At 37.0% G+C, this 27,594-nt stretch overlaps 1 long non-coding RNA gene across 1 annotated transcript in view; it reads right to left on the reverse strand.

Annotated features, from left to right (window-relative positions):
• LOC129249080 (uncharacterized) overlaps positions 1 to 15,173 on the reverse strand; it is a 96,283-nt gene extending 81,110 nt beyond the window's left edge. The window contains exons 1-2 of the long non-coding RNA XR_008582638.1: positions 15,033 to 15,173; positions 13,066 to 13,315 (exon numbers count right to left, since the gene is read on the reverse strand). This is a non-coding gene — a long non-coding RNA (uncharacterized LOC129249080). The remainder of the gene's footprint in view (positions 1 to 13,065; positions 13,316 to 15,032) is intronic.
• Between the last annotated feature and the right edge of the window lie 12,421 nt (positions 15,174 to 27,594).

The following is a 27,594-nucleotide window of genomic DNA, read 5'->3' on the forward strand; positions in this document are numbered from 1 at the left end:
CAATTTCACGCGTCATCTCTGTTCACTGAACAGGTGCTAGCCGCCGCCGTTGAGCCACTCGAATTAGTGGAGATTCAACATTCATTCACTTTTTACTACCACTTACACACTTTTCTTTCCATAAAGCATTTGCATACTACATTTCGCTTTGAATTGATTTCTTGCAAATAACTTAGCCATAATTATTTTCCAGCTAAAATTTAATGACGTGTTTGAGGTGATTTTTCTCTTTGCTATTTAAAAATTCAAATAAATTATTTGCTCATCTAATCTTTTTGCGCTAATGCATGACTTAGTTAGTTGGCTATCTGGCGTCGACATTCCTTCTTTCTTTGCTGCCGTCCGTGATAAGTGGCGCTAATGACTACTACGTAACACTCTTACACCCGTTAAGCGTTCGTTTGTTGTCGAGTTACTAAGTTTCAGCCAAAGTTATCTATCGACCATTCTCGCTATTCGCTTATTGACACTTTGACGCAATAAAGCAGCTGAGCGAGGGAAGTGTGTTTATCTACCTACTTAGCTCGCACATGCATAGGACAAATATGTATATATGTGTGTATGTGCGTGTGTGTGCAATCGTCGCTGGCCCGGCGTAAACAAGAAAGAAAAAATGCCAGTACTTAACAATAAATAACTTGTTTTCGAAATTGTGAACTTTGCATTTGCGATTTTAGTGCAGAGCCAATTTTAGGGGGTTTCAAATAATTTTTGTCTAGTTTGGCATTTTAATGATTTTACGCGCTCATGACCAATGGAGTTTTTTTTAGTGAAAACTGGAAAAGCAATAATAGTCAAAGTGGTAGAAGTTATAAAAGTATTTTTCTTCAGCGGACTTTTTCGAACTGTTTTCAAAAATTCTAGACTTATGGTTTTTTAACTTAATGGTAATAAAAAAATTTAATGATGGTAAATAATTTTTAAAATAATAATTTTAAATATTGGTAAAAATAAACCTAAGCATAATTTTTTTATCTCAGATATCTTCCCGTCTTCTCATTGGTTTTCATTACAGACTTTTGTAACATTTCTCGAAAAATTTTGTTTCTTGATTTTTCAATTTAATTTTAGTAAAAATCCGCAACCATTTTTTATCTTAAATATCTTTTTCTCATTGTAATTCTTTCCAGATTTTTTTTTTTATTTTTAACTTATTCCATAAAACTTAGAATCACAACTTTTCAATATAATTTTGGGAAAAATAAACCTAAGGATTAATTCAGCTTCTATTTTATATCTGATATCTATATTTTTTCTCTATCATTGCATTCCTTTACCGATTTTTTTTTAACTTTTTTCAAAAAATCTTGATTTATAACTTTTTAATTTAATTTTAATAAAAAAAAACCTAAGGATCACTTCAGCTACTATTTTGGATATCACCACTGCGTCTCATGCATTTTCTTCTATTCCCCCTTTTTTTTTTGTTAATCTATATTAAGGATTTTTTAATATAATTTTAGTAAAAACAAAATCTTAGGTTCATTTTAGCTGCTATTTACGATACCACCACTTCTCTTAATTGTGCTTCTTTCCACACTTTTTAGAAATAATATTTCTAAAAATCTTGATTCATGTTTTTGAATTTATTTTAAGCGAGAAATCGCAAAAACCGTTTAATATCTCAAATATCTCTTTTTTCTCTCATCACATTTCTTTCCAGCCTTTTTTTAATATTTTCAAAAAATCTTGATTCATGGTTTTTTAATTTAATTTTGGTAAGAAGTCGTAAGAACCATTTCAGCTGCTATTTCGACTGTCCCCACTTCTTCTTATGCTTTTTCTTCAATACACTCTTCGAACTTCGAAACTTTTTTCGTGTTACTCTACATTCATGATTTTTTAATATAATTTTAGTAACAAAAAAAGCATAAGCATATTTTAAGCGCTATTTTAGATATCACCATTGTTTTAACTATTTTTCTAAAAATTGAAAAGCATGATTTTTTAACTTAGTTTTAATAAAAAAATCACTTTTCGCAATTTTTCTGTAAAACTTTAAATTTGCAGCTAAATTCATCGCAGATAGGTTAACACAATTTTGTTTAACTCTCAGACTGGTGTACACAGAGAATATAGAAGTTTGTGCGTGTCCCGGATTCTTAGTGAATTTGACAGAATCAGCTGTTGAGCTGGCATAGCTGTAGAGCCCTATATAATTTGTTTTTTTTTTAGTTATTTTTTACCCCTTTGTATTAACTTTCAGTGTTTGCATCAATTTAATATAATTTTTCATTATTTTTTTCATTTAGTTTACATTTTCTCTCTCTCTCTCTTCTTAATTCTCTCTCAAATCTCATCCACAATTACGTCACAGCAAAGTGTTGCTAATTTTTCCAACTCAGTTTTTGTAATTATGTTGTTGTGGCTGTATAAACATTACCCATACATATACGGGAAATATCTACTGCCAAAGTGGCAGTCCTTGGAAGGTTATAAAGATTGGTCGCTCCGGTTTTGGAAACATTACAAAAAAATTATAATAACAAAAAATACCTAATTCGGTTTTTTTTTTAATTTTTGTAGATTCTACATTTTATTTAATTTATTAATTTCTGTAGAAATAATACATTTGCTAAAATTAGCAAAATAACAACTTTATTGTGAATTTCAAAACTTTATTGCATTATTATTTGCACTACTGCGCTTTGGTCTTCCAGTACTAAAAAAATCCTTCTCCCAACGCTTCAAAATTGAATTATCGCTCAATTAATTATACAACTCTTCGGCAAATTTAACGGTGTATTGCATGTTATGACAAAATAAATTTTAGCTCTTCTAGCTCTTCTATAATTTTTATTATAAGTATAAAGATAAATACGTTTAGAAACGAGAACGGAACTATTATCAAAATGCAAAATATTTGTGTAAAGGTCGATATTCTCGTGAGGAAAAGGTTTGACTCTGAAGACTTATAGAATAGAAGTACCCAGTGGGAAAACATTGAGCTCTGCTTTTGAGCACGCAACATTCTGCCGCTGGCTAAATTTAAATTATTTTCTTTATTTTTTATTTTTAAAGATGGGTAATTCATTTTTTTTGTAGGAGTCTGAAAATTGGCAAATGGCCGAAGAAGCTTGAAAAGAAGTTAAGAAAAAAATAATATAATAATATAGTTACTGTTTCTTCTAGGCTCGCAGCCACTCTATGGACAGTTCAGTCTTTACCTTTTAGACTATTAAAGGTGTCCAAGGATAAGAAATGAGCTTGGAGAAAAAAATTATTAGGCACAATGAAGTGCTACTTCTGGCTTTTTTCAATCCTTTCTTTGTTTTGTGGAATCGATATGATTCATGAATGATCTGAGCCATACATTAGGCGTTGACTGTATAAAATGGGAAAATAAATCATATCTAATTTCATACCCCACCCTTGTCATGAAGCGTACTTTGTCACAACCGCTTGCAGATATTACAGATCCATTTACATAACAATTGCCGCTTTCGATTTACCACTTCTCAGCGCGCTAGAGAACTCCACTGCTTGCGAAACGAAAAACTTTTGTGTGAAAACAATGTTCCAGAAACTTTGTTTTTAGCCACTTAGTTCACAAGCGGTATGCTTAGGCCAGCTCTTCCAAGTACCTATATGAATGAAAATAAGGTGTACACTTCGCCAAAATGGTCTTTGAGGTACTCTACATCACAATACCTCACCCAAACCCAACCTGGGTTGATAGTACTGTATTGAACTGAGCGTATGCGCCTTTCTTCCGCCGGTATTCGGCTGAGACATCTGCTCCTTCTTGTCACAATTACGCCTCCAAGTACAAGTAGGGATATTTTTTTATTATATTATGCATACTTTCAGGCGGGATGCTTTGAAAAATCCAAATCATATGCAACATTGTTTTCCAAGGTAATTTCTTATTTTATTCACAACTCGTTGGTGAATCTAAAGCAGCTACTTGTTGCACTAATGCATACAATAAATTTCCTACAGGGTACACACAAGTGCAGATATGAGAAAATATTAGCAAATAAAAGATTGGAATGGGACTGAATGCTGTCAATGCATAAAAGCAAAGGCAAATTGTGTTAGAAGTTTTAAAACTTTGATGCCGCAAAACAAAAACAAATTGTGTGATTTAATATACGAAAATGCCATATATGAGCGTATGTGCGTGTGTGTGCATGTATGTTTGTACGCTCATGGATTATATGCTCGCCTTTCATGCAAAGTTGGCTGATATCGTGGCCAATTTGCCGCCAATCTTTGGCATAGTTTCTAAGTACGCTCACACACCTATATGTGAATGAGTGTGTGTGTGTGTGTGTGTGTGTGTGTGTACTGGCATGTGCACCAAATCGTGTTTTTATGCCACAAACTTTGTTCTTTTTTTTTCTCTCTCTAACTATTTACTAATTCGCTACATTTAGCTAACTATGAAGGCAAAACGTGAAAAAAAGCCAAACAAATACAATTTGAAATGCCACTGGCGGCAGGAAATCAGTTCAAAGTCAAAGTGTTTAAACGCCAATCGATGTGGCAGCAGTATTGGCAAATAAGCAAACAAACATAAGACCTTTGCAGATACTGCCGCTAGCTGTGAATAGTACAAAAAAACACAAGAAAAAAATATAAAAAAAGAATAGTGCAAGAACAACAAATCTTCAACTTCATTGGCAAGTGAAGGGAGAATGTTGGAAAAATCAATGCAGAACAAAGCGAAGCAAAGCACAGAAAAAAGAAGAAAAACCACAAATAATGAAATGTGTGAAATATTGATTGTATAATGGCGCAGATTTGCTTTGACACTAATGTGCTATTCTTTTGCTTGCCTGAGTTAGGTGTACTAAAAGTAACAATAAAAATAGCAACTTAAATATTTACTATTTATAAAGCACACTTTTTGCCAGCTGCATTTGGTTCAAAAACAGTTTTCAATACATTTTCTAATTTACCCACAAATGGCACATAAATTCAAATACTCGTAATGCGACGCCTGCAGCGCAAAAATCCAACTGTCAGCAGAGCAGCAACAACGGCTAGTACTCGATGTTAGAGAAAAGCAGCCACTGCAGCAGCTACTCGCATGCGAGAAAATGAAAATATTTATGTATTTACTGCTTTGTCGCCCGCGCTGTTAGGAACAATATGGGATTTCTAATCAACACGCTTCATTATATCGATTATTGTCATCTGATCTGCGCGCTATTTGGAATTATAATAAATTGCAAATAAATGTAAGAAAATCGTTAAAAGCGTGAAAATAGAAATAATTATAGCAACTGACTAATGACGGGAATTGCTTTCATAATTTCAATTAAATGCCGGCGATATATCTTGAAATTAGCCACTGATTGGTTGCGACGATTTTAATGACGTTTGATTGGATTTTTATTACAGGAAATGGTCGTGAGATTGCTGGAAGGGATTTTACAAAGGAGATAAGTGGTTGAATGATGATAGATGCGCGCTACAGTTTCATGAATAAGAAGAAACAAAATGTGGCACAATACTTATTTTTCAAATAGTTGTGCCCCAAAAAATACTTGGGTGATTTAAATTTAATAATTTAGAGAATCATTCAATATTTCAAAGTTTCTTTAAAATAATTTTATACTTTAATTTTTTTTTTCTTAATACAATTTTTTTAATCGAATTTTTTGTAATTACATTTTTTTTAAATAAATTTTTTTTAATACAATTGTTTTTTTAACGGAATTTTCCCTAATACAATTTTTTTTTATAATTTTTTTTATTATATTTTTTTTTTTATTTGTTTTTTCATTATATTTTTTTTGATACAATTGATTTTTCAACGGAATTTTTTTTAATTAAATGTTTGTTTTTTAATTTTTTTTCATAATTTTTTTTTAATAAAAATTTGTTTTTAAAACATTTTTTTTATTATATTTTTTTAAATGAAATTTTTTTTGATACAATTGTTTTTTCAATGGAATTTTTTTTAATTAAATGATGTTTTTTTTAATTTTTTTTCTTAACTTTTTTTAATAAAAATTTGTTTTTAATATATCTTTTTTTAATTATTGTTTTAATTCAATTTTATTTTTTAATACAATTTTTTTTATAAAAATTTGTTTTTAATACATTTTTTTAACTCACTTTTTTGTTTATAATTATTTTTTCACAAAATTTATTATTAATACAACTTTTTTTTAATTAAAATTTTGTTTTTAATATAATATATCTTTTTTTAATTATTATTTTTTAATTCAATTTTTCTCTTAATACATTTTTTTTAATAAAAATTTATTTTTAATGCATTTTTTTTAATTAAATTTTTTTTTCTTATTATATTACAATTTTTTTTAATAAAAATTTTTTTTTATTACATATTTTTTTAACTACATTTTTTTCTGTTTTTAATTGAACTTTTTTTGTAAGAAATTTTTGGTAAAAAATTAAAATTTTTTTTCTCACTAAAAAAACAACCAGATTTTTCTCTAACTTGCTTCTCAGTAATCCCTGAAAGATTCGTAGAGAGTTTTGAGTTCGCCAAGGCTCTCAGTTAAGCTGTAATCAAGGCGAATTTATTACAGGTGACAGCAAACACATATAAGTAAAACCCTACATGTATTTGTTGTTGCGTTTGGTGCAAGCATCACGTCAAAATCAGTAATCAAATGTAAACATACGAATGTAAACATACCAATACATACAAACAAAGCATATCATTTTGACGTAAGCCATACTTACGGCGAAAAATTCAGCTGGGTGAATGCTGTCACCTTAATAAATCCACCTTGGCTGTAATCATATATAGACACCTTCGATTCGCCACTTTCCTGCTTGCTATCTCCGGGCTCTGCTCACTTGACGAAAAATTTGCATGTGAAAGCAACAACAAAGTTAGCGAGCGAATTCGTCGTAAGCGAATATGTTTCCCTGGGTCTCTAGGTCTTCACATAAGGGACATTTTTTTTATTACAGTGTCGTATTGTCAAATAGACAACAATTTCACTATCTTCGTAGTTGTTTGTTGAAAGCTTGAGGCGTTGAAATCTAGAAGACCCTTTAAGATAGATGCGTTACGTTAATCTTGAAAAAGCTTGGGGCATTTTAAAATCGCCTTAAAAAGTTATGCGCATTGTAGTTGAGTGGTATCTCAGAGCGTATCTCATGTTAAGAGTGTGGTTGATGATACTGCCGGCGCAATTATGGGAGTGATAGACGCATTTCAGCAATACATAACCGAACTTAAGGCTTTAGGCGAGCGAGAGCAATCACTCGGATGTCCGCCATTCGAACAGCTGTCCAGGTCATTGGAAGTTAGTTGTTGCTCTGGCAATGCCTTCAAGCATTAGCAACATTAGTACCACCAAAGATAAGTCTATGAATGTGTTTCACGAAGTGCAAATCAGAACGTAACAGCACTTCTGCATGAAGAGTTTCCCAATGAACGCCACGAAAACAACCAACGTTGATGGCGCTCCGCAACCAAGCGCTCTGCCACAACGATCCACCGACAGTCGGTTCTACGTTACCGGAACGACCCGGATTTACTCTATATCCGGACAAGGACTGTTCTTCTAGAAGGAATCCCCGTACATGTATAGGATATACGTTTGCTGCTACAACAACAACAACAACTACAACTTAATTTGCTAATGCTCCTTAAAAAGGTATTACTACTGCATACGCGTCTCATCCAACCTGCCTCATAAAAAAAAAAAACAACTATGCTCCTGGTCACCGTAAAGTACGTGATTGTTTCTGTCAGTAGCAAACCGATCGCTTACTATTCGATTCAGGCGGTAGCACTTGGAACAAAGGCACGGGTATATTGCTAGCGACATTTAAAGCAACTGGTCGGCCGGTAACCAAATACGCATCGCCGTTTGGTCCCTTGGGACTAGTGATTGGCAGTAGAAATTGAAAAATGAATGAAATTTGAAAAGGTCGAGACAGGAGCACCAGGAGATTTCGTAGCCTAGAATAGGCTCCAAACCTGTCAGAATACTGTCATCAGATCTTCCATGAGATGCCTTCTGATGTCTCCCCTGCAGCATCTTCAGAACGAGGCTACTATTCTTCCGGTCAAGAAGCACAGTACGATGATCAGCAAACAACTTTTGCTGGGTTGCTGCCATAGGAACCACCGCTGGAGGTGCTTGCTTGAGGCTGAACCAACTTCCAAGAGAGTCAGCAGCCATATCTTAAACTACACTGGCGAAATCCATGATCGAACACAACTACTGGACGACCAGGCTTCAAATGACAACGGGAGTTTCTTATTAACTTCCTAAACTCCCGACCACCGAATGCCGTGATTACAGTCCTACCAGATACCCACCGCAGACGAAAAGCTTCAGAATATTGTAGTATCCAGAATCGACTCTGACATACTCATCATAGGTGTGTCCGGCACGTACAGATATCTCTCACAATACTATTACATGCCCCCTTACACCCTATTTACATGCCCCCTTACACCCACTCACCTACTAATACATCTCTCCATTTGTACAACTCGATGAAACAGCAAGTTTCCTGGGCATTCCGTTAGATGGGATGGACGATAACGACCGGTGACTACACCGTACTGGCAGATATTGATGAACTGCTACGACTACAACAACAACCCGCATCACTTACGAAGATTGTCATTGTGCATAACTTTTCGAAAGAACGCACCTTTTCGAAGAGCACCTGACGGTCGATTTACAGTAGATTGGCCGCTGAAATCTGACGTACTCTTGGGAGCTTCAGAAAATAATGCTGTCCGATGTGTACTACGTATCGAAAGAAGATTTGCTCGAGACGACGACTTACGCCTACGCTATAATGAGTTGATGCAGGCAGTTATCAACATTATTCATAGGGCGACTGCAACAGAATCAACGAATCAAACATTATAAATGCCTAACCATCGCCTTGTAAAAGAGGCGAGCGTAATGCATTAGTTGCCGGTCCCAAATTACAATCGAATCGGTTTTCAATTTTAATGCGATTTAGAACGCAACGCTATGCAGTAACCGTGGACTTCATCGAAGTTTGACCTCTAACATGGTCAAGGAGGAAACTACACGGAGAGAAAGCATTTCGCGGAGAAGACAGCACCACGAACTGTTCACGGCCCGAATTGGAAGATATGGATGTGGACGATACATGGTTTCAAGAGGATGGTGTCACTTGTCACACGAAACAATGGCTCTTTTGCGCGAAAAATTTGATGGCCGAATATTCTCACGTCGCGGCGATGAATTGGCCGCCAGATCATGTGATTTGACACCGTTGAACTTCTTTCTTCAACAATTCAAGAGCTAAAGCATGAGATAATTCGGCACATTAACGGCATAGAACCTCAATTTTGCCTTAGCGCCATCGAAAATTTGGACCATCGGATGGAGGTGTGTCGCTGGGGCCGCGGCGGGCATTTGATCGATATTTTGTTCCATACGTAATTGAGCTATACCAATATTATCATAATAAAGAGAAATGACAAAAATTTTCTAAAAAAAATTGTATTTTTTTCAAAATCAACTCCGGCTCTTGAAACTTAACCAGCCTTTATTATAATATTACGCCCACAAAGGTGTCAACAAACACCTCACATACAGAATTTCTGCACTAAACAGCAGTTACTCATTACTTTATTCTCGTAATTCCCGCTATTTTATCCGCCTCAACTTTCTATGTATAGTAAATTTTTCGCATTATCTTGGCTATTATTGCGCAATAAATTTAAATTTAGCACCAAAGTTTAATGATTTCGCTAATCAAGTGAGAGGAATACCTTCACTAGTTAATTTTTTCTCCTAGTCATTGGCGTCAACGTAAAACGCCCCCTTTCAACTTTAGTAGCGTTGATATAATGAAATCATTAGTAACACATTAAACTTTGATGCTTTAGCTGTACTTAAGCAGATGGCGATGGCACAAGGTCAACGCACGAACCCGACTGCAGCCACATACGAGTATTGCGTGAAACTGAGATGAGCTGAAATATGTAATATTATGGGTAGATAAATATAGTCGAGACGAATATTTATGATGCTATTTTTCACAGTTTTTGGCGCTCTTTTGAATGCGTACGAGTATTTATGGGGTATTCAAACAAGGCATTAATTACGAAAATTCACTTTTTTATGGCACATTTCTTAAGCTCTATGGCAACTATCAAACGTAAGTTTTACTTGTTTTCTTCTACCCGTGTTACCTCCTCGTTTTCATACCTTTTCTCTCAAGTCTCAACTAAATTATTTCACCATTTTGGTATACCCAAATGACTGCTCGCATACGCAGTTATTTACTTCAACATCCCTTTTGCAAAGTAACCCTTCTCATACCCTTCATCTTCGCGCCATTTGCATTTGCATTGAAAGGGTTGCGCAAATGGTTTCTTTGGTTTGCGGCTAATCCAGCTGGTTTCCAATTCTGCTGTACCAGCAAATTCCCGATAGGTAATGCATGCAAATTTGTATTATAAACTAAAAACCTACACACACATTTTAGGGGGTGAAATTCCCTTAAGAAATCTTCCTTGCATTACAGATATTTTAGTGAAAGAAAGAATAAAGAAAAATGCGATGCGATACGATGCCAAATACTTAGAAATAGCGATTGATTTTCTGTGCGAAAATGTTTGTAAGAGGTAAGGAAATTCTAAAGTAGTTCGTGATGTTCTTCTATTAGGTTAATTTAAACACACTCTAAAAGGCAAAAAGTCTATCAATTTGATCCTATTCACTGAAAGTTTCGCATCTGTAAGAAACGACTTTGAATTTTTCCACTAAAGTTTGAGAAATAAATTTCAGAAGAATCAGATCAACCGTCTCCTGGAAGATGTAAAAGATTTTACTTTACCAACCTTCCTCCTGCAGTAGAAATTACCTTCATACAGTAAAAATTGCATGAATTCATTGAGAATTACAGATGCGTGAACTCAAATATTAGGGAAGCGAAGAAGCTGCATACCACAGCACAGCACAGCAAGGGGCTCTCTCTGAGCTCTGATAACTTTTTTTTTAACAAAAATAATGTCGTATTTACACACTTTGCCAATCACAATTTTTATAAATGCCCTGAGAATTGCAATTCGGTTAGAGAAATGGTAAAATGCCCAAACTGTTCATTCCTTCAATGCGACACGAACTACAACTACCTTTTAGCCTGTTCAGAATTACTGATAAGTTAGTATACAAAAAAACCATTCAAGAATGCTCTTAGATAGATAGATATATGAATGAGGTTTGCACTTCGACCTCATGGCCTTTTGTGCCCTCCACTCGTCACAGTACCTCATCCAGGCCCAGTTCCCTTATAAAGCCTGGGATAAACCTGGGTTGAATTGCTCCCTTATTAAGTTCAGAGTTGCTTTTCCTCTGACTGCGGTTGGCCAAGATGTTTCAACCTTCTCCGCGCTATAGCACTGCATTCCAGGAGAAGGTGCATTACAGTCTGCTGAAATTGATCGCAGAAACGATAAGAGTCCGTAGACCAAATCCCGATCATGTGCAGATGACTTTGCAATCTGCACTGGCCTGTGAGGATGCCCGTGAGCATTCTCAGATTATCCTTGGGGAGGGTTATGAGTTGTTCAAACCTTTTTTACAGAGTGCAACCCTCCCAGTAAAGATTTTCGCGTAGCCCCATAGTTTGGTGCCAGAAAATCTCCCTTAGCCCTAGCTCTTCACTTCTGAGCTTCTCCTTGATGGTGTGTTGTGCGATGGCAAGGAAGCGCTCGCGTCCTATTAAAGGCGAGGCCGCAGCCTCTCTCGATAATGCGTCCACTTCTCAATACACTCAAGTAGCAGTGAGGATCTGATCTCTCAGGACGATAGGTACATTCCTATCTAAATTTGTCTCTGCACATAGACAGATGGCATACATCTCCGTTGGAAGATGTTTGAAAACTACCCATCGGCACAGACCGTTTGGTTTTGGGGCCGTAAATTCCAGCGCCTATACTTCTTCGCTGCACGTGCCGCAATCAGATTGAAAGGCTCGGAACACAGGCTTGACCTCAGTTGCAGATATGCACGTAACCTCAGAGCGAGAAGTTCTCCACTCACATTCCATCAAAAGAAAGTAGGCCGAGTGACCCGTTCCCGGATGGCCCGAAATTTAAAAGCAGAGTTTGGAGGGGAGTATTCTGCGAGAAGATCACCATAAAATTAATATTTACGGTACCAGTGTGTTTCAAGTGGAGATAGCCGCTATTAAAGGCTGTAAAGAAGTAAATATCTACTCCGACAGCCTAACAGCAATTAAGGCTCTAAGATTCCTGAATGATTGGTTTCCTCTTTCGATCACTCTGAATTTTTTAAAATTAGACTTCTTTGGGTACTTGGTCGCAGGGACCAAGCAGGGAGCGTCAACTTAGCGAACACTAGGCAAGTATCATACATAAACTTGTAAGGAAACGATCTGGCCACTTGTTTATTGAATCAAGGGAGCTTCTAAGGTTACCAAGACCTTAGCTTTGACAGAATCTCCTTGTTTGTGGCGTCACACTGGTGCAATTTATTCGTGTGTTATTAGTGTAATTTCTTCTTGTTCGAATTTTCACATTTCTCTCAAGCAACTTCACCAGTAAGACATCTCTTTTGGGCATAATTTTGCATTATTTCATTCTTGTGAGAAATCCTGCATCGCTTTGAATCCTTTTGCGCCAGATTTCTGGAATGTGAGGTAGAATCTTGCACCTTCTCCTCAGCTGTCCTGCTCTCGCAATGCTAGGATTTGGGCATGTTGGCGCTCACTTTTTTGCCACACTTGCTGATATAGCAGGCGTAGATGTAAGACACCAAATAGATTTCATCGATGCCTTCAAGCAGCTAACGCAAACGTAATTCAGCCACTATGCGAGCATCAACCTCCCTAATCCAACTAACGTTTCCAGTTAGACTTAATTGTCCAAATTTCTGATGTTCGCACAGGAAGTCTTGAATGATTTCTATCTCTTTTTGATCTCTAAAGCGGAGCGCTGAACACGACTGTCGCCTGATAAATGGACCAGTACGAAAGATAAACTGACCAGAGGACGATTATGAAAACCTCGGGAATAAAGCAAAAGATTACAAAGCTCTCATCGTACTTTTTGAACTTAATTTAACCCTACATTTTTTCGAAGATACTTAAACCTATTTGACTCACCTTTTTCAAATTTCAATTTTCCAAATGTTTATTTTTAATCCCTTTGGTTTGCTTATTTTTTCACTGTGTTTAATTAATAAACACTTGAGCAAAAAATCCACTATAATTTTATTTGGAATTTCAAAATTTTAATATCTTTTTATGAAAATAATTCACTGCACTTTTTTCCATAAACGTATAAACTTTTTTCCATAAAAATTTTCACTTTGATTTCTTAACAGAATTCACCTGTGTAGATATACTTTCTGGGCTACAAAGGAAAGCAATTGGGAGCAAAATATGTAAGCATCATAAAATTATTGAAAGGGGAAAAATGTAACAAAAATACCGGCAAAAACAAACTAAAGTGCTACTGCAACAACGCGACAATAATAAAAGAAATGAGAAGCCTGCAATCGGAGTGCACTGAGAGCGTGATTGAGATAAATGTCTTTCTGCCTAATTTTAATAGAAATTAAGGAAACTTCGCTCAGATGTACATATATGTATTTGGTTGAATAAGTAAAGCAAATACAAAATACTTCTCATAGTATATTTTTTATCAAACAACTCCAGACACGTTTATTTTCCCTCAAGCTGTGTGTATCCTACGCATTCGTATGCATGTAGGGATGCTTCCATTTGTTTGTTGTATATATTTATGCCTGTGCACAACTCCTCTTTACACACACATACACATACATATTTGCTTCATTGCACAACTCCTGCTCTCTTTCAGCTGTATTTGCACAACTATCTCTGAAATTCTGTGCGTTTTCTCGTTTGCGCTCGTTCTAAAAGGTTGCTGGATGTCGCTGTTGCGAACCCAACACTTTTGTATTGCAATGGATTTTGCTTTTGTTGTAATGAAGTTGCACAGCGAGTTGCAAATTCGAGTTTTCCACAGTCTGTAGGGGAAGCGAAAGGTAGGAGGCGCATACGTTGGAGTTGGTATACTAAATATTTTTGTTTGTTTTTGTGTTGTTGTCATTTTAAAAGAGGAGAAACGAGCCAAGTGGATCGATAATTTTCAATAACAACAAACTTAACTTAATTATTGTCGATATATGTACATATATTTTTATGCTTTGTGATTTAATTATCGCTTTAACATATTTTTGTATGTGTTTTGTGTGCTACCTTAAGTAGTAACACTGCGCTAAGAGCAAAATTTATGTATGTATCTGCATCTTCGTCAGTTACTTAACGACCGAAGGATGCACGAAAAGGATGCGCCGTGAGTACAGCAACAACGACAATTCGATATTGTCGAGCTATTGCTTTCTTTTTTGAACCGTCTGCCAGACTTCTTTCTACCTATAGGCAGATTGGATATGAATACACTTATATATGTATAGAAGATGCTTGGCAAGGATATAGCAAATTTGTATGAGTTTGTTTGTATACACACAATACCCTAAGCGGCTACGGTTTACGTGCATGTTTGTGCTTGTTGCAGTAGACTTTTGTTGAAGCTGGCAAGATTACGCAGCAAAAATTATTATTTAAAAAAAAAATGCTTTGAGACACTTAAAAACTTTTTAAAAAAATCCAGCGGGACTTATTGTTTTTTTTTTTTAATATGAGGAGTTGAAACATCTAAATTTTAAAAACACTTCATTTTCTGTTAAAAATAAAAACAAAACACCACATTTTTCTTGGCATTTACAGTACAACACATTTTTCACTGCCCGAAATTCACATAATAAATTTTAATATCTGTTCGCAACCAACCTCTTTATGCGAATTTTCAACTTTTCCAGTAGTTCTTAATTTTCTTTACATGAATAAATTACTTTTCCACTTTATGTTACTTTCATTCGATTTTTTAATTTTTTTTTTTTTATTTTGCTCTCGAAAACGTAACGTTAGTGGCGTGTATTTTTTTGTTTTTAAATATTTATTTTATGCTGGATAACGAAAATCAATATACGGAAAATAGTCTCCAATTACACAAAAAAAAAACAAATTAAAATATTTTGTATTACTTTTTACTCTTTTCTTTCTTCACAGTTGAAAAGAAAGAAACAACAAAATTCGAGTATTTTGTATCCTCGCGTACTTGAAAAACACACAGTTGTGTTTAACGTCCGGAACTGAACTGAATTCAAACATTGAACGCTGTTGGCAACCAGCCATTGTGCGTCGCTGCACGACTGCGAGAGTATCTAAACGTGAGTAGCAATCAGTTAAAACGTAGCGCAACCAAGTAGAGTGGAGAGAGCAACAATAGGAAACAAGAATATTGACATGCAGAGCAGCAACAGCAAGCAAACCAAGAGCCGAGGCAAAGAGGCCGTCAGAAAATTTAACTGCTATAAAAATACAAACAACGTAAATAAAAAATTATGCTCAGTGTGCTGTGGCCGAAATTCTCGCTGGCGACGACATCGGCGCTAGCGTCTGCAATGTATTGGAGCGAAATCAGCGCCAGAGAGCGCACAGCAACAATAACAGTGGCTGGTATAACAGGCGAGTGGCCAATAAGTATGGCAATGCTTATCTACGTACATATTTATGTACATTTGTGAATTTGTACGTTAGAGCAACACTTTTGGGCAAAGAGTAACTGAAAAAGCGTGGCTCCACTGCTGCAGTCAGCTTGAAAGTCGACTTAGCAGCGGCAGCGAAAAACACGCCACCATGCGAATGTACATTTCAAGCAAAAATCTGCCCACATATGTATGTACATATGTATGGATGTATGTATGTACATATGTACACATGCAGCCCCACAGTACTTCTTAAACAGCTTTACTGTAGTTGTGAACTGTATTTACTTCTGTTGTTGTTGCATTTGTCAGATAAACAAAGCTGTGCATTTTTAAAAACATACACACTTACATATGCACATGCAAACTGTACGCATTTGTCTGCAACGGCTCCCTATAGGCATGGATTAACGCCTTGACACAGACAGCAGGCTGACTTTCCAACAAAATACCCCATCCCAATTAGCATTGACAACAAAAAAACATACCAATCGTCAATGCCTAACTGCTTACCTACAAAAAGTGCATACATACATACATAAATACATACATACATACATAAATACATACATACATACTGTACATATATACATTTATAAGCTGCCCAAAATGCTATGCGTCGTGTGAGTATTATATTTTTCACCACCGCTCTCAAGTGTTGTATTGTTATTTTATTTTAATCACTTCACAGAGTAAGAGAGCGCGAGAGCGTGCTCAGATAACGAATAGCTCTAGTTTGGTGGGAAAAAGTTTGGTGGTATCTTGCATATCTGGCCAACTAACTAAACAACCTTTTGGCGCAAGTGCGGCAGTGGCGCGGTAATTGGATTTTTACAGTGGGTGCCATTGGTGAGAGGAAGAACCAGGTATGGCGAGCGGCAAGAAGGCAGTGGATGCGTCGCGATATACAAGTTAAGGGGTTAGGTAAATGTAGAATTTGAGTACGCTTTTTAATGTCTAATAATATGAACTATAAACTACTATACAATAAATAAACTATATTTTCTCATTGGTAGGCGCTCAAGCTTATGAAGCGGCATAAAATTACTTAGTAACAAGTGAGAGTCTTTTTTACAAAGATTGGCTTGGACTTACGGTATACAATTCCGGCGATGCGCTAGCCAAAAGTGCATCACCGCTAGTCTTCATCAATATCTCCAGAACAAAATAAGGATTAGCGACCTTCATTGATCTATCGAAACGAGATAACATTGATCTTGGCATACCAACTGTATCTGAAGTAACGAAGCGATTTGCCATAGCTCACAAACAGTGCTAGTTTACAGATTTATATCCGGCCAAGAATGTCACTCCAGCAGCATTTCCCGTATGCAAATATGGGGAATGTTTATGCTGCTACAAACAACAACAGCAATTAAATTATCAAATAAAAAGTGCTTATGTAGGTACAACGTTCCTATTTTATTTATTTTGTAGATTACCGCCATTATGGTTGGACTCGCACACCAATTCTCCAACGCACAAAAGAAGGGAGCCAGGAAATGATCGATTTTAAATGGATTGAAGTTAATTTAAAAAACTAGAAACAGACAGCGTATTCAGCCTAGGCGGCGCACAACTTGCCGGCAGCAACGAGTTGGTCAGTGCTAATGAGTTTACCTAATGAGTTTACCTAAGACCTACTAATGTTAAAAACAAATAACTTTTGCAATAATCATTTATTTTGGTTAATTGTTTTTATGCGCTGAATATAAATATTTTATGGAAATTATGTATGAAATATTACATCACGTTTTCCATTACACCACATAATGTTTCTTGTTGAAGACTCAGTATTTCGTCTCGAATACTGCTCCGCCATTGACCGCAAAAAGTTTTCAATCAATGTTCTGTAAGAAGCTCCTGAAATCGATTTCGGCGTTTCATCCTCATTTTCGAAGAAATATGGACCGATAACTCTAGTGGCCATAACACCACACCAAACAGTACATTTAGATGGGTGCAACTGATGTTGGTGCGTTGGCATTTTCAGAGCCCTACAATCTACAGTTTTGTTTGTTGACATAACAATTTAAATGGAAATGCGCTTCATTCGACATCAAAACATTATTTAAAAAATTAATTTGTGTGGCTACTTGTATAAGAATAGAAAAACTCGATAATTTTAACGTGTTGTGTTGTAATGTAGGGTTCCATAATAAATTTCCAACAATTCAATTATAACCTACAGAAAGATAAAAATAAATATGTCAAAAAATAAGAAAGTTATTTGTGCTTAACATTAGTAGGTCTTATTTGGCCCACCCTATACTTTACACAAAACATAATAACAAGCATATTATTAATACAAAAAATGAAAATAAACAAATTTTTACATAGGTATGTAAGTACAACAAGTTTTTAACTATTTATGCGCATTCCATTCTGTCCCTTGTCATGTCAATGTGGTTGCTAAAATTTTCTATTCCGGCCTATGTCTCATGTTAGGAAGCCATGAAATTTGTTTCCGGCCAACAACTCGTCTTCCTTTAATTTTTCCTTGGACAATTGGTTGGAGCAAGTCGTACTTGAGATTTCTCATGATATGGCCCATGTATGATATCTTCCTCTTAGGGGTAAGGTACACTAGACAGGGTTAGTTTACTGGAGCGGCAGCCTTTGGTCGGGAAAAACACGAGTCATTCTGGTAACGTAGAATCGACTGCCATGGAAATGATATCTTCCTCCTCTTTATAATTGCTAACAGCTCTCGTTCCCAATTCATTATCTGTAGAACCTCGTTATTCGTAACACGATCTGTCCACGGGTTTTTAGAAATCGTCGGATTATCCACAATTTAAATTCCTCAAACTTGTTGATAACTGCCACATTAAGGGTTGAAGCTTCCATGGAGAAGAGCATAGAGAAGTACCGATGGAACATAGCATTTTACATTTCGTATTTTCGTTTTGAGGCAGAGGTCGTCGCTGCTTAGTACCTTTTTATATTTGAAAAACAAAAACATTACGTCCTATTTCTATTCTGCATTTTATTTCCGCTTTACAATTCTAAGTCTTATTTACGTTAGATACAAGATAATTAAAAATTTTAACTCTTTCTCCGTCAACTGCATACCTTAGGTATACACCAGCCTCATCCCTCGTGAACTGAATATTCCTTCGGTAGTATCACCACCGATATTTATTTAAGCAGTTTCATTCCCAAGGTAGCTGGTTCTACGTTACCGGAATGACTCGGGTTTTTCCCGACCAGCAGTATTGAACGCCCTTCTAAAGGGTGATTTTTTAGCTATTATCTTATTACCTTTTGTTTTGTTTCAATGTCAAACATCTTCAGTTTGGTCTATAATTCAACCATGAATCGTCTTACAAACGAACAACGCTTGCAAATCATTGAATTTTATTATAAAAATGCGTGTTCTGTTAAAAAAGTTTAAGATCCACTTTTTTATCGAAAAATTGTGTTCAGCGACGAAGCTCAGTTTTGGATCAATGGGTACGTAAATAAGCAGAATTGTCGATTTTGTAGTGAAGATCAGCCAGAAGAATTGCAAGAGCTACCAATGTATCCAGAAAAGGTCACAGTTTGGTGCGGTTTATGGGCTGGAGGTATCATCACCGTACTTCTTCAAGGATGCTGCGAATCGTAACGTAACTGTGAAATGTGAGAAACCGGCCGAAATATTGGAAAGAGTATGCCAAAATTGGACTAAGCGGATGGACCATTTGAAGCGCAGTCGCGGTCAAGATTTGCATGAAATAATCTTTAAACATTAAATTATATGGACTGTACTATCGATTTAAATAAAAATTTGATGCATTTTTCTGAATTTCACGTGTGTTTTTTTGAAAAACTTCCCTATAGCTCTTAAAAAATCACCCTTTAGTTCTGAGTTATAACCAGAAAGCATAGCTATACCAATACTAAAACCGAATTGACTGTTTTCCATCGCACCTTCGAGTTTTTTGAATATTTTTCTATAAATAACTTTTAAAAATATTTTTACTGCATGCGTCATTAGAATTATTAGTCATTCCAATTTTTGGCATTTTTCTTTTTTTGGTAGTGTTCAGCTAATCCCACTGGACTATAATTTGGTTCGCTTTTCTCACGAAAAAATTTAGAATTTATTTCGGTAAATCAAGCAAACGTATTCTCATAGAGGGGTTCGAGCACCTCAAATAAGCCTCTTTGCAAAACCAACATACGCACACATGTCTGTATGTAAACAACTCACAGTACACCACCGAAGTTAATTACTCATCAATACTCTGTCACAATAAGAATACACAGCTCATTTGGGCAGCTAATATAGGCGACCGAATAATCTCAAGTCCAAAGGTAGATACTACATAAATGACATGTAAATGGAATTGTACATGAAGATTTATGCAGAACCAATGCATACACTTGCGTGCATACGCGCATATAAAAAACAAAAAAACACGGAGCTGCACATTCACTGCATGTGGCAAAATTTAATTTGTGCTCCCAAAATGCTGGGAGTACGATGGGATAAACGGTATCTCATCAGCGCGCGGTGGAGAAGAAAAAGTTAGACAACGTTACATTTAACATGGACAGAGTATGTTAAAGTAACAGTGCCTTGCCGATCTGTGTGTTGTAAACTGAACAACTAACAGTGCGATTACAGGAGCAAACGACTCTGTGCTGCTGAATTAACAGGTAACTATTAACAGCGAATTAATTCAAAAAGTAATGTTAGCAGAGCGAATATGCCCAATTAGGGGAAGCAATTTCGTGAAAATATACTGCTGATAGATGTTACAAATATTTACACACATACATACATACATACGTATAAAGAGAGAGTATATTTTATACAAATTCAGTCAAATAATCTGTAATCAGGCATAAATGCATGCATACATAAATATGTACGGACATCTGTGCGATCTGTACAATCTGTTTTTGCAGTAAAATTTCATAAACGAATGCACGACTGTTTTTCAAAATTTTTACCTACCACTATCAAATATGTATGTATATGCACATATGGCAAATAGTAGGTAGTACTTTGCAAATAAATATACCAGATCAACCAACAAGTCATGAATTTTTGAAGTGTTAAAGCGTAGAGAATGCAGAACGAATAAGCGTAGAATTCCGCTTATCAGGGATTTTAAGCAGTTCCACCCCTGCTGCATATCTGTGTGTGTATAATATACATACATACATATGTAAATGCAATTGTTTTTACGTTCCCATTAACAAAACAAAACTATCATGAGATGTTCAATATGAACTAACATACACACACACACAACTATCATGAGATGTTCAATATGAACTTTCATACATGCACACACACGCATATGTTTGCATGCATTTGTTTTCTAACTCGCTTGGCATTAGTTCCTGTGTTTTGGGTAAATGTGTGTGTGTATGTTTCTCCGTAGACGTCAAATGAATTATCAATGTGGGTCCATGACCTTATCGGTTGCATTGTTTACATTTGTTCACACCACACACTCGCATACACATACATACATAAGCACAATTACGTACGAAAACATTTGTACCATAATATCAATTTTAATTTATGTATGCATGTACGTGCATATCTACAGTTACATTTAGAATGCATTCGAGTGTATGTATGTAGGCAGGCCCATGCTTATGGATTTTTATATTTGTATATTTCAATTTCCGAATATTTTGTATGCCATAGTTGGCCATTATATGTATGTATGGCCCTATGTGTAGAGTATGCAAACATATGTACATATGTATATGCACCCTGTATGAAAGATTACAACTGAAATTTCAGTTTTTATACTGAAACAAAGTCCATTAGGCATATAAGGAGACTTCATTAAAGCCGCTGAATTGTTTTTTTCTGCGAGTAGCTGGTTGTAATTTCAAAGAGCCGAATTATAGGCGAATGCCTTAGCAGCCAGTGCTTTGTCCTTTTTTTCTTACGTGTGGAATAATTACTTATAATTATTAATCTTCTCAATAAATAAATAAAATAAAAAAATTTCAAAGAGTCCTGCTCATTTGTTGTTGCCATACTTGTTTGTTTCTTATGGGAATATCGGCATTCTATCCACAAAATTGAAAAACAAAATACATGCAAATGTTGTTATGGTAGTAACCCGGTGTGACGGGTTCAAAAAATCGATTTTTTTACATTTTTCGGAAGAAAAACATCTTAAAAATATACTATAAAAATTTCAGACAAATTTTAATTATTTTGAAAGTTATAGCTAAAATAAGAGAGCGCGCCGTAGTGTGTATGAAAGCGTGTGACACGCCAGCAGCAGCTGTTGTCGAAACTTTAAACGCGTTTTTTTTCAAAACTATGTTTTCGAAATTTCGGGGAATCACTGACTCAACACTATTCAACCTATTTGGCTAAAAATTTAACCCGTTATTCTAGACACACATATCTAGATCCTGGACCTTTAAAACATTTAATTTTTTAATAATTTAATTTAAACAATTTATGATTTTTGAGAACTTTTTTCACAAGCCCGGCATTTTGATTTTGCCTTTTTGTTTTTATGTATATTTTAGGTTCGGAACCTAAAATAAAGTCTACAGAATAATAATCTCTTTGAATTTTTTATTTCAGATGACTTTGGAAGGCTGTGTGTTTCCCCGAACCAACTCATCTTTTTTTTAAGGACTCCACCTTGACGTGAAAAATTTTACATAAATTAATATAAAACTAACTTTAAAAAATATTTTTTACAATATGTACTTCAAAACACCAATAAAAACATGTAAAAACTTTGAAAAGATCGCATTTTATTTTCTTTTTAAAAAAGATTTATGAAAAAACGTCGAAATTTCGGTCGTTACACCGGACTACTACCTTATTGCTCTAGCAAAGTCACCCTATGACTTCAATCGTAAAATCTTCCTTAGTGATTATTTGGTAGAAGTACGAGGTGTGCTTAAAAAGTATCGCGAATTTTGCGTTTTTTTCAAAAATTATTCATTTCTTTATTAATATCTATTTTGTCCCCTTCAAAGTACTCCCCCAGATATTATGCACTTGTACCTATGTACGTTTTTTCCAATCTTCGAAGCACTTCAAAAAATCATTTTTTTTTTTTTCAATCGTACCGTAGTGTCGTCCTTTCATGAGCCTCTTCAGTTTCGGGAACAAGAAAAAGTCACGGAGGGCCAGATCTGTGGAATACGGTGGCAGTGGCATCATTAGTGTGTTGTTTTTGGCCAAAACGTCGCGCACAAGTACCGATGTGTGCGCAGGGGCGTTATCGTGATGCGAGAACCAATTTTTATTATTCCACAAATCCAGGCGTTTCTGGCGGATTGCTTAGCGCAAATTACGCATAACTTGCAGGTAATATTCCTTACTGACCGTTTTACCCTGTGGCAAGAACTCATGATGCACAACGCCCTTTCAATCGAAGAAAACGGTAAGCAAAACTTTTACATTCGACCGAACTTGGCTCGTTTTTTTCGGTCTTGATTCGTGCGGCAGCTTCCATTGAGATGATTGAGCTTTGGTTTCCACGTCACAACCCTAAACCCACGATTCGTCACCAGTTATGACGCTCTGGAGCATATTCGGGTCGTCACGGGCAGAGTCCAACATCTCATTAGCAATGTTCATGCGATGCTGCTTTTGGTCGAAATTGAGCAGTTTTGGTACGAATTTTGCGGCGCCCCCTCTCATGCCCAAATCATTGAAAAAAATCGAATGGCACGAGCCGATCGATATATCTAGGTCCTCAGCAACTTCTCTAATGGTGATTCGACGATTGGCCAATAACATTTTCTTCACTTCAGCAATTTTTTCGTCTGCTGTTGAAGTTCTCGGGAGTCCGGCACGCTTTGCGTCGTTCACATCTTCTCGGCATTCTGAGAACATTTTGTACCACCGATTAACGTTGCTTTGGTCCAAAGTAGCTTCTCCGTATGAGACAGGTAACATTCGGAATGCATCCGCGCACTTAATTTCGTTTTTCACACAAAATTTGATACTTTTTGAACATACCTCTTATTGGTTTGGGGAATGAGTTCACAGCGTTTTTATATTTGATTTTATTTTACAACGATTTGTTTGCTGTTTGGCTAAGGGTAAGTATTTATTTCATAGAACTCTTTCTGCTCTCCAAAACTATGCTAACTATTTTTTGAGTTACTTAATTTTTTATTACGTTTGAGGCTTGGAAATTGAATACCCGGGAGGCAAAAATCAACATTTTCGACATCTGATCTTCTTTACTTTTCATCGAGGTCACAAATGCAAAAATGGCGACTTTGACGTCGCTAACACAATCCGCAGCGTGATATCTTCTGAATTCGCTGAAGAACGTCTAAAATCACTTTTGAAGGAGAACGGTCGCCAAACCAGTCGTTAGTTGGCGGAAAAAATGAACAGCGATCATAAAACGATACTCAGTCACTTTCGTTCAATGGGATTTACCAAGAAATTGTGAGCCTGGGTGCCTCACGAGCTCAACGAAAAAAAAAAAACAAATGAAGTCGCCTTAAAATTGCTTCCCAGCATCCTACACGCGGCCATAACCAGCGCTTTTTGTACCGAATCGTCATGGGAGATGAGAAACTGCGTCTATACATCAATATGAAGCAAAGAAAGGTGTGGTGGCTCCAGGAGATACGCCAACGCCGAGAGTTGAGATGGATTTTCATCCAAAGGAGATCATGATATGTATTTGGTGGGACTGAGAGGGCGTGATGCACTGAAAAATGCTCGAAAAGAATGTCACGGTCAACAAGAAGCTCTACGTTGTCCAGCTACACCGCGTGAATGAGGTTATTCGACTGAAAATACCTGATCGACATGGTTAAGCCAGACTCCTTCATAACAACGCCATGCCCCTTGTTCCGCTGCAAGCGTCAAAGCTGCACTCCAAGAGCTCGAATGGGCGGACCTTCAGCATCTGCCGTATTCTCCGGACCTTGCGCCGACCGATTATCCTGTCAAACCATATGAAGGGCGTTACCTTCGATATCAAAGAGGTCCTTAAAAACTGGCTCAACAGCTTCTTAACACCAGATCAGGCGATTTTTGTCGGAACGGCATCAACAAATTGTTTGAGAGGTGGGAAGAGGTTCTAAACAGTAACGACGAATATATAATTGATTAACTTATTGATATAATTATTGGTTTTTGTTTAAATAAAAGTCTTCGCTATGAATTTTTTCACCTAACTAATAAAAAACAAATAACAGGTGCATATATAAATTATAGCAACTATCCTGCTACTAATATACTGAAATAGTTGGTCCATTTGAACTAAAAACTTTTAGATTCACATCACCTGAAATAAACTAAAAAGAGGCGATGGGTTTGCACCTCGACCTCACGGTCTTTTGTACCCTCTACTCATCGCAGTAACTCCTCCGAACCCAGCTCTCTTAAGAAACCTTAGATAGAGTTTTATGGTTAGGCTGAGCGAGATATGGTATATTTCTTCACGCTAAAGCATCACATTCGAGAAGAAAGGGATTGGTAGCAGAAACAACAGGAGCCGGTTCATTACAACGAACGCAATTTGCTGATAAAGTGCAGATGTAAATGCAAGAGATGTGTCACATTTTGATTTTATTCTTAATGCAGGCTTGAATTTTTGCAACAGAGGTAGCGATCCCACTTTAATTGCTGCGGTCAGGGAGGCGGCGATTGACCTCACTTTAGCTACATCGAGTTTCCTGTTTTAGAGTGCTCCACGCCTTCGTAATAAAGCCCTCGGGAAGGAAAATATGCTTCGGTGGACAATTGAGCTCTCGGAACATAGGGCTTCACATAGACGATTTTTAATAGAGCAAAAAGGAGTAAGTGTTCAAAAAAATTTGAGCTAGGAATATATAGGGAAAGCTAAACTTGACTGATGGAGAACATTTAGTTAAAGCGTCTTTGAAATTAATATAATATGGATCCCTGGTTTAGAGAGAAGTACCCTGGAGGTACTTAAAGAACGAGAAATGTTGCTCCATTGCTCGCGCATGCCGGTTTGTTGGGCAGTCCTCTCTGAAAGCAGGAGTGAGAGTCGAATGGCGAATCTTTTGGCTGTCTGTTGTGATTGCAGCTTTCCGATTTCGAACATTCTTTGCGTAAGAAGATGTAGTTTTTTGCTGCACAGAGGCGCAGTTTGGTTGCAACGAGGTCGATGTTGGGTCCTCGGATCGTACGTACATCTAATACACTAGAAGCGTGTCTTCCATCTATCAAAACATGATCGATCCTGTTTCGCGTTTTTCGATCAGAAGACAGCCAGGTAGCTTGGTGTATCTTCTTATGCTGGAATCTGGTGCTGCAGACTACCATGATTCGGGCCCCGGCGAAGTCGATCAGCCTCTGTCCGTTTCCGGAAGGTTCGTTGTCTCCTTGCCCACCCTGGCGTTGAAGTCGCCAAGCACGACTTTTATGTCGTGGCGGGGGCAGCGCTCATACGAACGTTTCAAGCTCTCAAAGAAAGAGTTTTTGGTCGCATCGTCCTTCTGATTGGCGATCAGTAACTTTCCCCACTTGCGTGGACTTCTACACATGGAACCATCTTCCAAAAGATTGATAGCTCCTAAAACACTCAGGCTAAAAAGCCCATTGCATTCAAAGCTCTGGAAAGTAAAAGGGTAGATAGCGAAAGAGGAAAGGAGAGAAGTCACAGAGAAAAGGGATAGGATAGAGTAGAGACAGAGATAGTTAGTTTTGTAAGAATTTTCCAGATTCTTTGCCAAATCTGAAAATATCCTCCAGTTTGAGAGCACGAATTTTACTCATTCTCATGACATCGGAACCCTAAATTAGTAGTCTTGCTCTAGCATAGGCAGGACACTCGTAGAGAAAATAATCAGGGCTATTCAGCTCCTTTAAGCAAGACAGGCAAATCGGATCCTTTCTGGGTTGTGTACTGTAATAATACCGACCATCAATTGGACGTCTTTTCTTCCAAGTTTAAGAAGAAAATTCGACAGTTTTCTGTTCGGGTATGCCACAAAACACTTTGCAGCTCTGCAGCATTCTAGATTGGGCCATCGCTCTTTAGGTGAATTACTTACCTAATCGCTGCTCCAATTCAAGATGCCTGTAGAAGTGATTCCGACTTTTTGGCCCTAGTCCCTGTGGAGTAAGTCGCTGAAGGTGCACCTACTCTCTCCATTTCAGCATGCCTATTAAAGCGGAAAATCCTGCGAATTGGCACTGTAAAACCTTGTTGCTGGGATAGAGCAGCTCATGGGTAGGAAGACACCTTTTTGGATCTGCCAGTAGACATGGTGTAGACCGGGTGCTGGTGAATTGGATTCGTTCACTGTGCGGGCGGAGGAGGATCAGTTGGTGCCGTCCAGTATAAATAGAGGCTGCCCTCAGGTGGTGTGCTGTCTCCATTGCTCTGGTGCATGGTGATCGATCCTCTACTCACCACCTTAAATGAAGCTGGAGTCTACACACAAGCATATGCGGACGACGTTGCCTGTTTGTTAACGGCCCTTCGCTTATGAACATCTGTAGAAAAGTGCAGAAAACTCTGGATATGATTGGCACTTGGTGCTGTGCAAATGGGCTATCGGCCAACGCCACCAAAACTGGTATTGTTCTCTTTACCGGAAGGAGGAAGCTTGATATACTCGTTCTGCCTGATCTAAAAGTAGTCACAATCCAGCTATCCAAATAAATTAAAATCTTAGAGTTATCCTCGATAGCAAACTTCTTTGGAAGTCACACGTTGAGACAAAGACATCCAAAGCACTGACAGCTTTCTGGCGGTCCAAAGGTGTGTTTGGGAAAACGTGGGGCTTTTCTCCTAGCAAGGTCCTATGGATCTACACGGCTATGATAAGACCTATTATCACCTATGCACCAGTGTTCTCGTGGGAGTCAGGAGGACCTTATCGAGACTACAACGCACTGTGACCATCTGTTGCACCGGAGCTTTTCCGACTACTTCAGGTCCAGCATTAGATGCTCTGATTAGTCTACCACCACTTGATGCTTTCATCCAAAGAGAGGCCTTGAAGGCCATCTTCAGGCTGAAACACAATGAGAACTGTTACGGCCCCTGTCTGGCATTGGAAAACTGAGGAGGCTTGGACTTCTCTCCGTGCACCTTGACTCCATGCCGTGAAGAGTCGTACT

Source organism: Anastrepha obliqua, chromosome 5 (assembly GCF_027943255.1).
Source record: "Anastrepha obliqua isolate idAnaObli1 chromosome 5, idAnaObli1_1.0, whole genome shotgun sequence".
Classification (NCBI taxonomy): Eukaryota; Metazoa; Arthropoda; class Insecta; order Diptera; family Tephritidae; genus Anastrepha; species Anastrepha obliqua.